General features: G+C 46.3%; 1 protein-coding gene across 1 annotated transcript in view; it reads left to right on the top strand.

Moving 5' to 3' along the window:
* Positions 1-16833, top strand: part of FAT3 (FAT atypical cadherin 3) — a 467371-nt gene that overhangs the window by 254795 nt on the left and 195743 nt on the right. The window lies entirely within an intron of this gene.

The raw sequence follows: 16833 nt of genomic DNA, 5'->3' as shown, positions 1-16833 counted from the left end.
TAAAATGCGTCATGTTTGCAAAGCGAAGCGAATAGGATGCACACGCAGCTTCTGCTGAATACAATGATTTGCAGCATGCATATTCTGTGTGTGACGGCGGGTTGTATCTACATGCAAAGTATTACATTACGACACATTTTAAGGGAAAAAGTCGCACAAAAAGACGCTTGGCGCTACCGTGTCACACCACAGCATGGCGCGACTAGAAGAGCTGTTTAACGCGCAAGAAAGGAAGTAAAATGTATGTGGACACATCTGTAAGTCCAATTTGTTTTAGAGCATTTGTTTAAGTGATATAAATTTGAATCTATTCCAGTAAGCATAAGCTACATAATATATTGCAGTAACCAGGTCAAATTGTTTATCATACCTATTTAATATATGTGTTAATGTAAAGCAACTGTAAATTGCGTGGTTAATATAAATCACCGAAGAGTTCCATGACCACAAGTTCATAGAGGACACAATCTCCGCGCTGATGTCTAATGGCCATAATAACTTATGATAGAGGGAATGTTATTGCCTATAAAAGACAGGTTTTCCTGTTATACAACGAAGTAACGACATGAAAGCTTACCATTTCTACAGATATTATTTACAGCCCGGTGCCGGCCACACTCCCCTCAGTGCATGACGTCATGACACAGGGGGCGGGGTCACAAGCAACCGGAACAACAGTGCTTCCCAAAGCATCCTCAGGATGCTCCAGGGGGCTTTTATGGCTGCAGTCTGCTGTTTGGAGCGTCCAGAGGACGATTTGGGCGGCACTGCATCTGCGATTCTGGCATGCTTTGGGCGGCACCGCATCTGCGATTCTGGCATGCTTTGAGCAGCACTGCATCTGCGTTCCAGACACCCTGCTAGCCAGATACAGATATAGGGGCAGTCGGCGGTGTCCCCCACAGAGCGCTGCACTCTATGAGGTGGCATCGGTCAATCATAGCTAGTTATGACTCTGTTTACAGCAGTTTATTTGTACATTACATTATGTATATATTGTGCATATATAGACTTTTCTTTGTATATTACTTTTTATTGTTTGAGCAGTGATGGGTTACAGGGTACGTTACATAGCCACATGTGCAGCTCCTTAATCTTTTCAAGGGCCTCACAATGGGGCCTCATTCAGAGTCGCATGCTATGCCAATATTTGCGCAAACGGCTGGTGTTATTTCTTCTGCTCTTGTGTTGGAGTCACACAGCGCATGCGCCCTGATTGCTACCGCATGGAGACGCAGAACAGATTTAGACGCAGGGGGTATGAATTTAGGGGGCGTTCCTGGGAGGTAACTGGGGGCATGGCTAAACAGATGCAGGCGTGTCGCTGTATGCAGCTGCGTCCAAAGGAGCACTGCCGCTCACACAGGACGCCATGGTCAGACAGAAAAACTGCACCTGCCATAGGGCAGATGCAGGTTTTGATGGTGCATCAGTAGTGCGCCTGAAGACACAGCGAGACGGAAATGCACCGTGGCAGGACGCTGCAAGTGTGCGACCCTGAATCAGGCCCATTGCAGTTAAACCTAGTTATAAAAAAGCACCTGAAATGACCTCTGCACTCCCACATTCTTTGTCCCAAAATCCCCCCCCCCTCATGCCACTCAGAACCAACCAAAACAAATTACCCCACATGCCCTCAGATCCCATATGTACTCACACCTTCCCACATGACTCACTGGGTGTACCCTGCAGAGGGCGTGGCCATACCGTGCTGGAGGCGTGACTGCACCTCTGTGTCAGGCCCAAGTACTCCTGCCAGACATGGGCACCGCTTCTCGGCAGCCCTGATCAACTTATTTAGCTGTATTTGAGCTATGGAGGAACCATGTAGTGTAAAGACCTTTTATTAAGCAAACTGATAAATCTAAAGTTGTAATAATGCAAATCTGGACCTGTGCAAGTTTCCATGGATCATTAAAGGAGTAATAAGCTTTTAGCAACGACCTTCTATGTACAGCATACGCAGCAGAGGCAGCTGTTTGGGGCTTGCAGCGATGAGGATCCAGACTGAATACGGGTTTAGCCATTCCTCCGAATACTAATACATACAGAATGACGAGAAAATGAAAAACCCCAATCCATTGAAAGCCCACTCCCCCAGTGCACCCAAACCCTGCCCAGATTCTCTCCAAAGTGCCCTCTTTTGGGGCGACACAACACGACGCCTATTTTTGCATAAGCAGGAGACAGCCACCTTTCATTTCACAAAAATTTAAGAAAAAGAATCTGTAAATCAGAGGGGCCCCAAAAAGTGGCCATTTGGCCACTGGCAGACCTCCAAGGGATTTTTCTGTTTTGCAATCTTTAACATTCTTATAGCCCGGCACATACTAACCAGGTGGTAGTTAATCTTCGGGGTGCTTTTGGCTCTACCCCTTCTTCTGAGATGTATTAATTTCTTACTAATAAATGGTTTAATAAATGGTCAGGTAGCTGCTCAGGTTACTCAGTGATGGTTAGAAAACGAATTGGTCGAATGGTCAGAGGCTGGGGATTGAGTCGAAACCAGGAGACAGCACTCCTGTGACAGACGGTACAGGATTCCTATAAGTAAATGCTTGTCTGGTTATTGTCTGCACACAGGAATACCTCCTGCTTGGAGAGAGAAAGGGCTTTCCCCGGAAAGGGACATGGGATATGCTCATTGTGACACCGGAACTGTGAGTTCACTTACAATTCCCAGTATAGGATAGTGAACCCCAGTGAATTTTGTTATTCATGCACCATACCTGCATTTGCATAATCCACGCCCACATATTATCCGGCAGCAGTGTCGGACTGGGGCATAAAGGGCCCACTAGGGGAATGCAGTGGTAGGGGCCCTTGCTTAAGGGGTGTGGTCATCCACCAGAGGGGGTGTGGCCAGCCACTACAGATGCTTGGCTAACCATTAGGCAAATCTTGGTTAGTTTCTATAGAAGGGAACCAAGCCCCATGTTGATCAGTGCTCCTCCGGGTAACTGACCATCTAATAGAGTAACAATCTATAATTTGAGGTCTGGAACCTGACACTTTGAAGAGGGGGAGGGTGCGCCCATAGGCAGTGGGGCCCACCGGGGATTTCCCCTGTACCCCTGTGGGCCAGTCCAACCCTGTCCGGCAGGTTTGCAACCCTCTCCTCCATTCTAGTTACACTCTGCTCCAAATGGTTTGTGGCTGGTCAATTACTTATAGTTCTTACAAAATGGCATATTACATGCGTGGTTTTGTGTCCACAATATTTGCTGTAAAGCACTGCATTACATCTATAAAAACTGTTAATAAACATAATAATCACACTATTGAATTACACAGCTGTGACTGTACAAGAGGAGCAGATATAAGACGCTGCGTCATTTGTACAGTACAACGATAAAGTTTGTTTTAAACACTCATAGTTTTGGATACAGTAGTTTGTGCTGCTCTGATACTATATATTGTACCTGTATTTGCTGCATCTTAGCAAAAGAGCGGCTACCAACATGAGGTAACTTATAATTATCTTTTTGAGCGCCAGATAACTTGATAAAAAAGTGAATACATTTACGGAAGGCTCTACCTTAAGCTTATGCTTTTCATCTCTGGCGACGCCATTGAAAATGTTATGCTTATTTTATTTTTTTTCTTCTAATTAAGAGAACAAAGTATTCCCTCTGAAAAATACTACACTTTCCCAAGGCGTTCAATTAAAGACTTTCCTTGAGACGCCGTTCTTCAAAAGATTTTTCAGTCAGTTTTTTTGCATAATTTCTGAGCAAATCAATTAAACCGTTAATTGGAAGACGCCATGACTTTTTTTTGCATATCATTTAAAAAGTATATAATCCAACAGCCATTCCCAACTACCTTGGTATATCGAACGCTTAAATTAAATGTCAAGGATAATGATGTGCTCAATAAGTAATTATGACCGTACTGTACATGTGACAGCATTAAGGAAGGCATTTGTGTAAAAAAAGTTGTAACTGTTCTAATGAAATGCCCCCTCACCTACATACAGTGGAGGGGGATGCGGTCATAATCCGCACAGAATACCGGCGCCGGAATCCCGGTACTTGTATCCCGACCGCAGGCATCCTGAAGGTAAGTAGTGGGATTAGGGGGAGGGTTAGTGTTAGGCACTAGGGGGAGGGTTTGAGTTAGGCAGTAAGGAGGGAGGGTTAGGTTTAGGGTGCTGGGAGGGGGAGGTTAGGTTTAGGCACTAGGGGGGAGGTTAGGTTTAGGCACCTGGGAGGGAGGTTTAGGGGTAGGGAGAGGGGGAGGGTTAGGATGCCTACCGACAGGTGTCTGTATCCTAACCCTGTCGGGATGTTGGTGTCTGGATTTTGACCGCTGGGATCCCATACCCAACCCAGAGGAGGAGGCAGCCAAATTGTGTGCTCAAAAGGGACCGGTCATGTGTCACAAAAACGGGACTTCGGCAGTGCTTCATCAATGGTGGGCTATTCTGTTCCAGAGCGTTGTCACTGCACTCCTATGGGACATGGGTGCAGCCATGTTGGTTTTGATCAACTGAGCACCAGTATCCAGTCTTTACCTATTAAGTGTGCTCACATGACTGCTATCATCTGCAGCAGCGCCATATTTAAGGCTGCACCTGCTACTAGCACCCTTTTCGGATCAAAGTGGAACAATTCTCCTCTGTGTGCTCACTCACCAATGTGTATCTCCAGACTCCGATCCACTGCCTGGACCTGCACTCCAGTCAGCTGGAACCCTGCAAGCTGCTGCCTCTGAGTCTGCTCCAGTTACTCTGCAGCATTGCGCTCTTACCTGCATCCGGTCTGCACTCTTCCAGCCTGTGTTCAGGTTGCTACCTGTTTATCCTCCGGCTCCAGTTCGGTTCAAGCTGCCACTTCTCCCCTGGACCCATGCCGTTTCAAGCTGCCTTTCTCCTCTGGCACCAGTCCAGTTTAAGCTGCTACTCCTCCTGTTCAAATCCGGTTCAAGCTGCTTGTTCTCCTCCAGTCCAGTACGGTTCAAGCAGCATCTCCACTGGTTCAAATCTCCGGCTCCAGTCTAGTTCAAACTGCTGTTCGTCTTTGGTTCCAATCTGGTTTAAGCCTCCGGTTCCATTCCGGCTCAAGCTGCTGTTCACCTCCTGTCCTATTCCAGGTTCAGTCCAGAACAGCCTGCATAGCATTGAATCTTTTTCACAGACTCCAAACGTTTTTCAATTAGTCCATATGAAAAAAACATTAAAAGAGAAACTCTTTTGTCATAAAGTTCATGCCATAAATTTTCTACACCTCAGGTGACAGAAATGGATGGAAAGGTGATGACAGTCCCAATCCAAAATAAAAGTAGATCTTGAGAGAATATCCAAAATGTCCATTAGGGTACACCCACAACGTGATATGAACAAATGGTGCTTACATGTAGGCTTACATGAATAAGGTATGATACAGGTACGTAGCAGTTTCTTTTGTGGTCTTCTTTCACAATCAAAATCCACAAATTTCTCACATGGATAAAGGCCCTCATTCAGAGCCGTACGCTCTGAGCAGAGCGCACGCTCTGAATGAGGGCCGGGCTCCATTTTCATGGAGCGTCCTCCTGGACGCTCGTATAGCTGTGGGTCACCACCCACAGGCTATACGAGCGTGCATTGTGATGGTCGAGACCATCGCGACCATCGAATTTGCGAGCCGGAGCCTGCGGTTGAGGTTTTCAACCGCAAGCTCCGGAGTGATTTTGGCTCTATCAGAGCCAAAATCACTCCCACTGACATCACTAGTGATGTCAGTGGGCCGGCTTCTGACGGGAGGCGTTCCCGTGGGAACGCCCCCGTCAGGGAGGCACGCCCCCGGCACGCCCACCAAAGGGGGCGTGCTGTCAATCAACATTGACAGCACGCCCCCTTTGATCGGACACAACGAGCGAAGGACTTTCCTTCGCTCGTCGCGTCTGGCACATGCGCACGACGGAGCTCCCTCCATCGTGCGCATGCTCAGTCCATAACATCGACCCACTTGCGAGCGGACAGCCGCTCGCGAGTGGGTCTGAATCAGGCCCAAAGTCCACAGAGCCCCAAAAATAAAGGGACCAAGAAGTCACAGAAAATGGCTAGTACTCCATGAATTTATTAAAAACACATATGTTCATTTTTGTGCTGAGAGTCCTCTCTCTGACTTTTGGGGCTCATGCTGAGTTTCCACTGGAGTAGTCACTCCGGGTGCTATAGACTGGGTACTGGATCTATATCCCTCTTTGTGGGTGTAGGCTCCAGGCACCTAGCTCTGGTAATTGGTTTTGTGCTATCTTCAGTGGATTCTAGACGATTTCTCGATTAACTGTAATACTCACTGTTCTGCTCCCTAAGGCCCTGATTCAGAGCCGCTCGCTCTGACCAGAGTGTTCGCTCTGAATCAGGGCCCTCCTCCATTAAAATGGAGCGTCCTCCTGGATGCTCGTATAGCTGTGGGTGACCATCCACAGCATATACGAGCGTCCAAAAAGATGGTCGCGATGGTCTTGACCATCGCGACCATCGGACTTGCGACGGAAACCCTGCGGTAGGGTTTCCCAGCCACAAGCCCTGGAGTGATTTTGGCTCTATCAAAGCCAAAATCACTCCCACTGACATCACTAGTGATGTCAGTGGGGCCGGCTTCAGACGGTAGGCGTTCCCATGGGAGCGCCTCCGTCTGGCCGCCACGCCCCCGGCACGCCCCCCAAAGGGGGCGTGCTGTCAGTCACCATCGACAGCACGCCCCCTTTGGTGCGAGACCCGGAGCGACAGCTTGGCTGTCGCAGTCCGGGTCTCGCGCATGCGCACGACGGTGCTCCCTCCGTCGTGCGCATGCACAGTGGGGACCATCGACCCACTTGCGAGCGTACATGCCGCTTGCGAGTGGGTCTGAATGACCCCCTAAGTTCTAAAGCACTGGTTCTAGCCCCTGACTCCTGTGTTCTGGATCAGGGGTTGAGTGTCCCTCATTTGGATCCAGGGACAGCCTGGTAGCCTGCCAGTAAACGCTGACCTCTTTGATGATCCTAGGCCATATACAGTATACAGTATTTACTAACGTGCAGGCTTTTATAAGTGGAGATAATGCCTATTACAACCAATCAGATTCTACTAAACATTTATGTAGCACGTTATAGATATAGAAGATAATAGCTAGAATCTGGTTGCTATGGGCAACATCTCCACTTCTAAAAACCCGCACTTTAGTAAATATATCCCCCAGAATACAGACTTAAACAGGAGGAGTTTGGAGGGCAATCCCTCTACCCACTGGCCCTCTCCAGCAAAAGTGTAATTTTATTTGCTGGAGTAACATCCACCATCAGTCATCATTGGGCCTGATTCAGAGCTGCTCGTAAGCGGCAGTACGCTCGTTCCGAGCGATGTTTGCCCATCTGCGCATGCGTACGGTTTTTAATACGCATGCGCGAACCAGTCAGTGCGGCCGAAAATCGTTTGTTCGCTATATAGCGAGTGCCTGCTATTTTGAGAAACAGAAAGAGGCATATGTGGGTGGTAACGGGGGAAGGTGCTTGAAAACGGGGAGTGGAGATCAGAACGCAGGCGTGTCAAAACGGGCGTTTTATGGGTGTGCATAATTAATACAGCAGCGTCATTGACCACGTCACTTGGTTGTTTTATAGTCAGAACTGCTCGCAATATAGTGGTAGGAAAAACCAACCACAAGAATAGCGAGCAGTTCATACGCTGATCGATGTACTCGATTAATCAAATAAATAGCGGACATGACGTATGATGTGAGCGGCCAGGGGGCGTATTTTTCAAATAAACGTCCGCATGTTTTGTTCGCTCGTTCAGACATGGAGGCGGCAGCAGACCGCAAGGAGTGAACGGTTCATTTGAATAACCACCCCTTTTTTTTGAACGAACGACCGCAAATAGCGTCCGGCTCTGAATCAGGCCCATTGTCAGCCCCTGAGGAGGGTCTGATAACAGTGCCTCTTAGTGAGGTTACTGGATAGGTAAATGTTTGGCCCCCCATCTCTCATATCTCCCTGCTGTCCCTATTTAAACCTTTACCATCTCGATTTGAGGGGACTGTCCAGACATCCTTATTATTTTTGACACCCTGCATTGCATTTAATTATAGCACCCTCATAATGTATGCTGTATATACTGCATGTACTGTAGTATATCTCGAGCACACATGTGTAGTATATGCATAGCCTATGAATATTTTGGTGAATATCAGATCTGGAAATTCCATATCATGCTCTTGCACCTGACCATCACAAACCACCTCGTATTATAGGGTTAGGGTATCTTAAAGCAACAGAATTGTTCACCATTCTTCACAAATGAACCACCCAACCCCCTTACCCCATCATTAGCAAATGCCCTACTAATGCAGAAGTCTGGGTGCTTATATATATATATATATATATATATATATATATATGGTAATATTGTGTATTACCCAGAAATGTTTTACATGAAACACTTATTAGAGAGGTGCGCGGACCCCCGTGGTTTGGTTTTGCCAAAACCACCCTCAAGTATTTTGGTTTCGATTTTTTATTTCTTTAAAAATTGATAAAACAGCTAAAATCATGTAGCTTGGGCCTGTTTTTGTACTTATTGCATTATTAACTTCTATAACATTCATTTCCAGTCAATTTTGACCACCTCACAGGGTGGAACTTAAATGCAATCCAAAATACTCGAGATCCGGTTTTTAGATCTGAGTTCTGAATTGCAAGAAGACCCGAGTTGGGACCCCAAAGTGATTTCGAATTAGGACTTGGTACGGCTCGGAACCCCTATTTTTCGGGTGTGTTCCGTTTTCTCAAAAACCGCTCATCCCTACACTCAATATAATGGTGCGTACACACGGTACGATAAAAATGCACGATATGAACTATATCGATCATATCGTTATCGTTCATATCGTGCATTTTTTGTTGCCTTCCTTCACAAACGACCAGCGATGCGCGGGCACGTATGGACGATAACGTTATCGACCAGGTTACATAGGGACCCGCGTTCGGGTCTCTGGCCTGTCGTTGGTGGGTTGATGGTGTGGTGGATGATCGATATCGATCATCCCGCACACTGGGAGGTGCATGGAGATCATTCAGCGATATCGTTATCCCTTACGATCGTCCCGTCTGTATGCATCATACTGTAAGTGTAGATAACTGTGTGTACCATGTCATTACCAAGTTGCATCCAAAAGTGTTTCTCTTAGGTAAAATAATACTACAGTACATGTCATTAAAATCATTTTTTTAATCCATTTCTTTCATTACACCTGTGATTTTCTCGTGGTTTAATTAGAATAAATCAGTGAAATGATCCTCCTCTAGGAAATCTTTTGCTCCGCAGGAATTACAATATCATTTTGCTGGATAATTCTGACCGACCGGAACACGGTAAAACAGTATCTGCTGCCATCATTCATGGTTACTGACAGAAGGTAGACGTAAATAGTATTGCTCTGTGAAGGATCAGTGTCTTGGAATGGAATAATCTTTATAAATCTTTAATCCAAGGTTGTTTGTGGTTTTCATAGTTTCATATATATTAAATTTTTTTGTTGTTGTTGTTTTACGGTTGGTGCCATTTCCTTCCAAGACATATAAAGTAATGTAGTTTGGCAGCATTTTAATGTAGTTGTTTTTGAACAATAGCAGTTTGCATTATTGTAAAAGACGGCAAAAGAATGAAAAGTGACAGAAGTTCCATTGGGAAGGTTTTTTTAGAAACATTAATGCAGAATAGATTGTGCAAAGTACTATGTTTTACAGGGTTGGGTACAGGATGCTGGCACTTGGGATCCCAGCGGTCAAAATCCCGACATTGGCATCCCGGCAGGGTTAGGATACCAACACCTGTCGGTCAGTATCCTAGCCCTCCCTAACCCTCCCTCCCAGTTGCCTAAACTTAACCACCCCCCTAGTGCCTAAACCTAACCCTCCCCCCTTAGTCCCTAACCCCTAACCCTCCCCATAACCCAGCTACTTACCTTCGGGGTTCCGGCGCCGGGATTCTGACAGGTGTCGGGATTCCGGCGCCGGTATTCTAAGCTCCGGCATCCCGCACGCCGGGATATTGACTGCATCCCGTTTTACATACAGTATCAGGACATTAGCAATCATCCAATCCTCACCAAGTCCTAAACTTTGATCAACCTAATCTCATGTAAAAATAATAACCATAACAGACTTGACTTTAATATTATTGGCCTGATTCTAAGTCCCTACGCAGTCGCGCCTGTGTCACTACAAAATCTTCTCTGGTGTACAGAACCTTCTCCGGTGTACATCCGTGCGTCCAAATGTACTGAGAGTCTTCTCACTGTCACCACCCAGGAACGCCCAAAACATTTTGAAGACATTTCTGAGACCTTGCCTCTCCCGTGCGCCTCAATCGTTGCTCTGTCTCTGGGCGCACACTCTATTCTGGACGCATGGCCATTATGCCAAAGATGCAGGAGAAAGAGATCCTTTCTCTGCATCCGACATCGTCAGTGCGTGCGACTCTGTATTGCCCTATATGTGCATGGATAACTAAGTCAACGTAAAGAAGCCTTGCGCAAACAACTAAGTACTCCCCATGATTGAGGATCAGTATTGACTTGAACAGTAGCTATCGGTAAGAGTTCATCAGTCTATTGGACACCACTCCCTATAGCACTGTTCCATTTCATCGCTGTTTGAGGGCTCTTGTTTGTGCACAGGTCTCCTCAGGGCGCATATCCAGTACACGTTTCGCTCCATGAGCGATATCATGTAGTGTATCGCCGGTGGTGGTGTGCTCAATGTCCTTAATGACCTTAAACACACACTGAATATATATCGTTCAGTGCTGGCACCCTCCCTCATCCCTGAACCTGCACTACCTGACGATATCGCCAGGTTGGACAGCAGGTTCGGACGATGAGCGTCGTCGTCAATGACCAGTGGGAGCGCGCATCGCTGGTCGTTGACGGCATATCCACTGGATGATGCAATGAACGATATCGTTATCGTTCAATCGTTCATTATATCGGCTAGTGGATACGCAGCATTAAGGCCTCACGACAACATCTTACTGTGGTTGAGGTCTGGACTTCGACTTGGCCAATCCAAAACTTCGATTATTTTCTTTTACAGCCTTTCAGTTGTAGATTTGCCGTTGTTCTCAGGATCATTGTCCTGCTGCAGGATCCAGTATCAGCCGACAGATGGTCTCACATTTTTCTCTCTAATCCACTAATATAAAGAGGAGTTTTGTGGCTGTAAAACAGTTCTGTCCAAACAGGGAACTGGGCATTAAGACCACACATCTCCACATTGGTGTCGTCTGTCCAGAGGTCTTTTTGTTTCACTCAGATCCAATTTGGCAATGCTATGCCATACTGCAATTATTTCTTTGTAGGTAATGTGCCTGCTCCTGGCTACCCTTCAGTGAAAGCTATATGTTCTATTATAGAGTAACACACATCTACCATTTTTTTAAAGGCCTGGAGATCCCTGTAGCTTTTTGAGATCTTTGCAATCTCTTGGGGCAAAATTCTAATCTTTGAGTAAATTTGGGTCACTCCGTCCTGGCAAGGTTGGCAACTGTCTTCATTGTTGTCCATTTGTAAATAATCTTTCTCACTGTAGAATAAAGGACTTTATTTTTTGGGGGAAGGGAAAGGCTTTAATGATCCTTTCTAGACAGCAGTCGCTCCTCTGAGATCACTGTAGATGTCCTTTCTGTTTTGCAAGGTGTTTAGACAAGCCTGAATACTGCGGGCCAATCACCGAACGGTTCTGCTATCATACAGCCTTGGTATCACTTCCCGGTGATCACATAATGAAATGCACTCGATTAGCAGCACTTGACTAAAATAATCCTCTATACTAATGTGAAAGCAGTAATGGTAATGGTATACTTATTGTTTTACAGATAACTTCAGCATGCGGAGTGATTTTGCTGCTGAAAATATCACTCAAATGTGTTAGAGGTAATTTGTTCCCTAAGAGAAGATTTATCAAATTAGCAGGCGGTATGCTGTGAGCTGGGAGTGGGGAGCTGGGAGGTGAGCTTGGAGTTAGAAGGTGAACTGGGAGGTGTGCTGGGAGGGGGGAGGGTGAGCTGGGAGGGGAGGAGAGCTGAAACGGAAGTGGGGGTATCAGGTGGGGCTTAGGATTTGGACCTGCCTAAGTAAAGCCCCCCTGAAATTTTCATACCCCCACTTCAAAATTTCCACTTCGATCACTGGTGAAAAAAGATTGATAAATAGAGCCCACACTGCCTCGTTCTTCAACGAGTTTTATCCCTCAAAATGAGTGATAAAACTCGTTGTGTATGATAAATGGTGCTCCAGCCAATCAGCTCCCAACTGTCATTTTTCAAACAGATAACAGTTGGGAGCTGATTGACTGTTGCACCATTATCATACGCAACAAGGTTTATCACACATTCTAAGTGATAAAACTCGTTGATGAATGAGGCCCACAGTCTGTAAAGTGACAGTTAGGAGCTGATTGATTGGTACTATATCTCTCTCCACTTTATCTCTCTCCAAGCAGGGCCGACTCGAGGCATGTTCGACCAGTGCGGTCAAACAGGGGCGCCACCCCATAGAGGGCACACCCCTCCCAACATCGATTTCTGCGGGATAGCACTGTCCTGCTGTTCCACCTGTGGGCCAAAGTATATCGCGGGTGGTCTGCTCGGGAGGTTGGGCACCCCCACCGCTGCAGCTGTTGCGACGGTGCTGGACCCTGGAGTAGCTGAATGGATTCTGCGCGCATGCGCACGGCATCCATTTAGTGCCAGAAGAGGGCTGGGGGGAGCCCAGCTAATGGCGGAGTGCTGGGCTCACCCCCAGCCTTCGGTTACACGGGAGGCGTGCCATGCGGGCACGCCCCCAAATAACGTCATTTCGGGGGTGTGGTCAATTGTAATTAGGCCACGCCTCCGTTTTCTCACCTTGCACGACTAGAGGCGCCTAAGAACCATCCGGCACAGGGCGCAGCTACCCCTGGAGCCGGCCCTGTCTCCGAGGCTTAGTACATCTACCCCATAGGGGTCTTTACTATGCAGTGTTAATCTTTTTTTCCCCGACATCATTGCTATTTATCAGTAGAGTTGCTACAGAGATATTATTGATTTCCAGTGCAGTTCTTTTAATTTCCTTTGCATTGCAATTTATCAAACTGCAATAAGCTATTCTTATCGCAGTTTGTGCGAAACATAACACCCAGAAGCGGGTTAAGAAATGAGAGGGTCCATGTGAAGTCTGGGTACGGGCTCCCCCCTCTCTCGCTGGGCAATTGCAAGGTAGACTCTGGCACTGTGTCATAGACTACTACGCATGTGCAGGCAACCGCAGAATGTTCCCGGTGATATCTATAGCGCTGGTGCTGGACCCCAGAGAAGTCAATATAATGTATTGGTGCAAGGTGTGTTGTGTGGGCCCCCCTGGAGTGGATTTAGGGGTCTGTGTGCACTACACCCCCTGCACCCACTATTGATACGCCCCTGATAGCACAGCCTCAGGATGACATTATTTATATGTGCAAGTCTGGACTCTTCTTGCATAGTACTTGCACATACGTGACCTTCTCTTCTTGCGCTTGTGCACTACGGGCAAGCTGCAAAGCTTACTGGGTATGTGAGCCCTTACCGGTTCGTGCATGCCCAGTATGGAGATAAGAGCAACATTATAATGGGCGTGCGCGAGTTCACGGTTTTAGCTGCTGACCGACACCTGAAGAGCACATTAAAAACAGGACAAAAATATTTACAATGTAGTTAGAATTTTTGAAGGGTGCAATAGATTGTATTGGCAAAAGTGCCTGGAAAATAGCGTATAAGGGTAACGGACAGGTGCCCTCAGTGTTGATTTGTTTAAATATACAGATGAGTCCTCGCTCATCTTTGCCGCTGATGTGGCAAACGTGCCCATGCATCGGGGCATGCTATTTGCCACGCACATGCGTACGCCACAGCACGCATTCGTACTTTGCAAACCTATGGATCGCGTACAATGCAGCGCACATGCCCGCGCGTTGTATGCACGTGGTATGTAAGCATTCCATCCAGTGCACGCGTCAATATGGAAACATTTAGACTACTTGCCTACTGTAACTTTAAAAACATTTTTATTTTTTTAATTGAGACTGTTGTTGGTCAGCAAATACAGAATCGCCGACTGCAGCGGTGTAAGTGTTATAGCCGTCTTTCCAGCCTAATCCCTCCACCTGTTTGTGCCGAGTCCCCGCAGCCATTAGCTTGAAGAACACTATAAAATTCTCCGCTCTTGTCACAAAGTCCATATGTCACTTCCCTGTGTCGCCGGTCCCAGAGAAGCATAAAGACACTTCTGATTAAATGGACAAAGTTAGAAGAACTACTCAAACTTTACTGCTGTACAGAATAGCGCGTTTTCTGTCGTTCTAGTATGGCAGTGTATTCATTCATAGAACTTTTATACAAATTATGGTGTTATCAGAATTAATTAGAATTGTTTTATGGGATGAATTTGCATAATGTTAAGAAGACTTGTTAGTTTCTTGTCTTCTAAACCTATATATGACTTTTATCACCAGTTATAAATGCATTTTCGATACATTTTTTGCAGCTGGTAAATACTGTATGACGAATTAATAATAATTGGACATACGCCACAATTATCATTATATTCTCTATGATTTAGAAAAAGGAGGGGGTTTAACCCCCTATTGTTCCTCAGCACACTGAATAGTACTTGCAACAATATATGAAGACTATATGGTCATAGAAATTCAGAGATATTGGTTGGAGGGGTCCTGGGCTGGACGTTTTTCAGGGTGCACTGCGCCCCGGACATGAACCCCTTAGTGTTAGGGACTGCTAGTGACAGAGAAGCCGTGACGTGGCCTAGCAGCTTCCCATGTATTTGCAAATGCATGCAACCAATATCTATGAATTTCTATGACCATATAGTCTTCATATATAGTTGCAAGTATTATCCAGTGTGCTGAGGAACAATAGGTGGTTAGACCCCCCTCCATTTTCTACTTAGTATGACCCCTCCCTTTCATGCACCTGATTAGTGCTGCTAGATTGATTGAGCAGCTGCCATTTTTGTTTATTCTCTATGATTTGTAAGACAATACTGTAGGCTGTAGATTTTTATATTTATTTAGAACGGCGCAGTGGCAGGTTTATTTAGCTTACCCTGCTGACAGTAAGTGCATTGAATCTCCCCAGTGTAAAAAGGAATTTTCTGATCGATTTCTTCAATCCAAGCTAACTAGATGCTGACAGATATGACCGGTGCTTTCACTGTTCACCATGAGGGTATCATGAGATCCCGGGCTGAACGCTGTGGCATGTCATGTTACCATTTAGCTAATGGAATCCAGCTGTATGTACAGCTCCATGCCAGGGACATTCCCCTCTTATCAGTTGCAGTTGAGTGTGACACAGTGTAAAGCTGTATAACCTTCAACACTTCAAAAGTCCAGTTACAAAACTGTTATTTCAACATCTCACGCTTACTTGTGTGTTTGCCATTCACACTGGCACCCACCTGAAAGTGTCATTGAAGTTTTTTGTGGGTGACATTTTACAAGCAAACCACCACTCCAGAGGCGTATTAACGCCATGGGAACCTGTCTGCATGGCCTAACTCCAACCCCTAAAACATGGCATTTTTGGGGTCGTCTTTTTATAGGATCGTGCAGACGCTGTAGCACAGTGCTAATCTTTAGATCTACTGCACCGGTACCATCTGTCCGATTGTATCACCTGGAAGATGGCCGCCAGAAACAGGTTAAGGTGAGGTGCATACTGTTCGGCAAAAAGAGCGTGGTCTATGGTGTGTGCAGGATGTGTGGCATGGGACCCATCTTGATCCTGGGGTCCTTGTACACTACATACCCTACACTCCATTAATGATACATCAATTCACCCACCTTCCACCTCCCCTTAATATCCCTTATGTTAACTGTGTCTGTCCCTCCTCTGGGACATGCATTGTCTGCACTGTAGCAGGTTCCTGAATATATTTGCCCTCCCCTTATAAAATAGGGCAATAAGTCCGTTGTCACCCCACTTCTGGCCTCGCATGTGCAGTGCAAAGTAGTTGCGATGGGCATCGGGTTAGGCTAGAGCCCACAATCACAAGACTTCTTCTCTGTCCGGGTTTCTCTGTAGAGGTAAGTGGGGTAACGCCATCACTGACAAGCTTGGAAAACTTTTGGGATTTGCCGCTTGTTAAATTGCACTACTGCCTGTGCCCACTAGTGGCTCCAGGCACGGGTAAGCTGGTCAGTCGCCCGGAGCGCCATGGGATCCAGAGGGCGTAGGAAAAGCCCTCCAACATGGCACTAATTTTGTGATATACGCACTGGGGGAGGTAGTGGAGGAGGGAAGGGGCAGCAACACAGGACGGCGCTGAGCACAGCAAAGCCTAGCGCCGGCCCTGCCTGTGCCCCATACGTTCTATGGCAACCGTGGTGTGCTGCGACTTTTGTGTCAAATGCAGTAGAGATCTGCCATGTCTCCTGCTTCTGACATTGTTTAATTTATACTTTTTACTTAAGCAAGGTGAATACTGCCCCTTAGAGAGATAATAGTCCAGTCCTTTTGAAGGGAAAGATTGCTGTGTACCCTCCTATACAGCAGGAACCCCCAGCTTGCAACTTATTCACGCCTTTATCTCATTTTCAAAAATTCCGTCCTATAATTGAAATTTTTGTTTGTGCAATTGGGTGTAAACGTAATACGGAACGCCCCTACACGTCCTTGCCCGTTCCCATAAAGCAGGGGGCATTTATACACAAATAGGCTGGTATCTCACAAGAGCATTTGCTGTATTCACCTTACTATAGTGGCACACATGGCCCAGATAGTAACTGCTATCATTGTGTAAGTGTTTAGTATAAGGTTATTAGTGCATT

The sequence above is a fragment of the Taudactylus pleione genome, unplaced genomic scaffold (assembly GCF_031769625.1).
Source record: "Taudactylus pleione unplaced genomic scaffold, aTauple2 ptg000667l, whole genome shotgun sequence".
Classification (NCBI taxonomy): Eukaryota; Metazoa; Chordata; class Amphibia; order Anura; family Myobatrachidae; genus Taudactylus; species Taudactylus pleione.
Note: the sequence above shows the minus strand (reverse complement) of the source record. Positions and strands in the feature narration are given on the sequence as shown.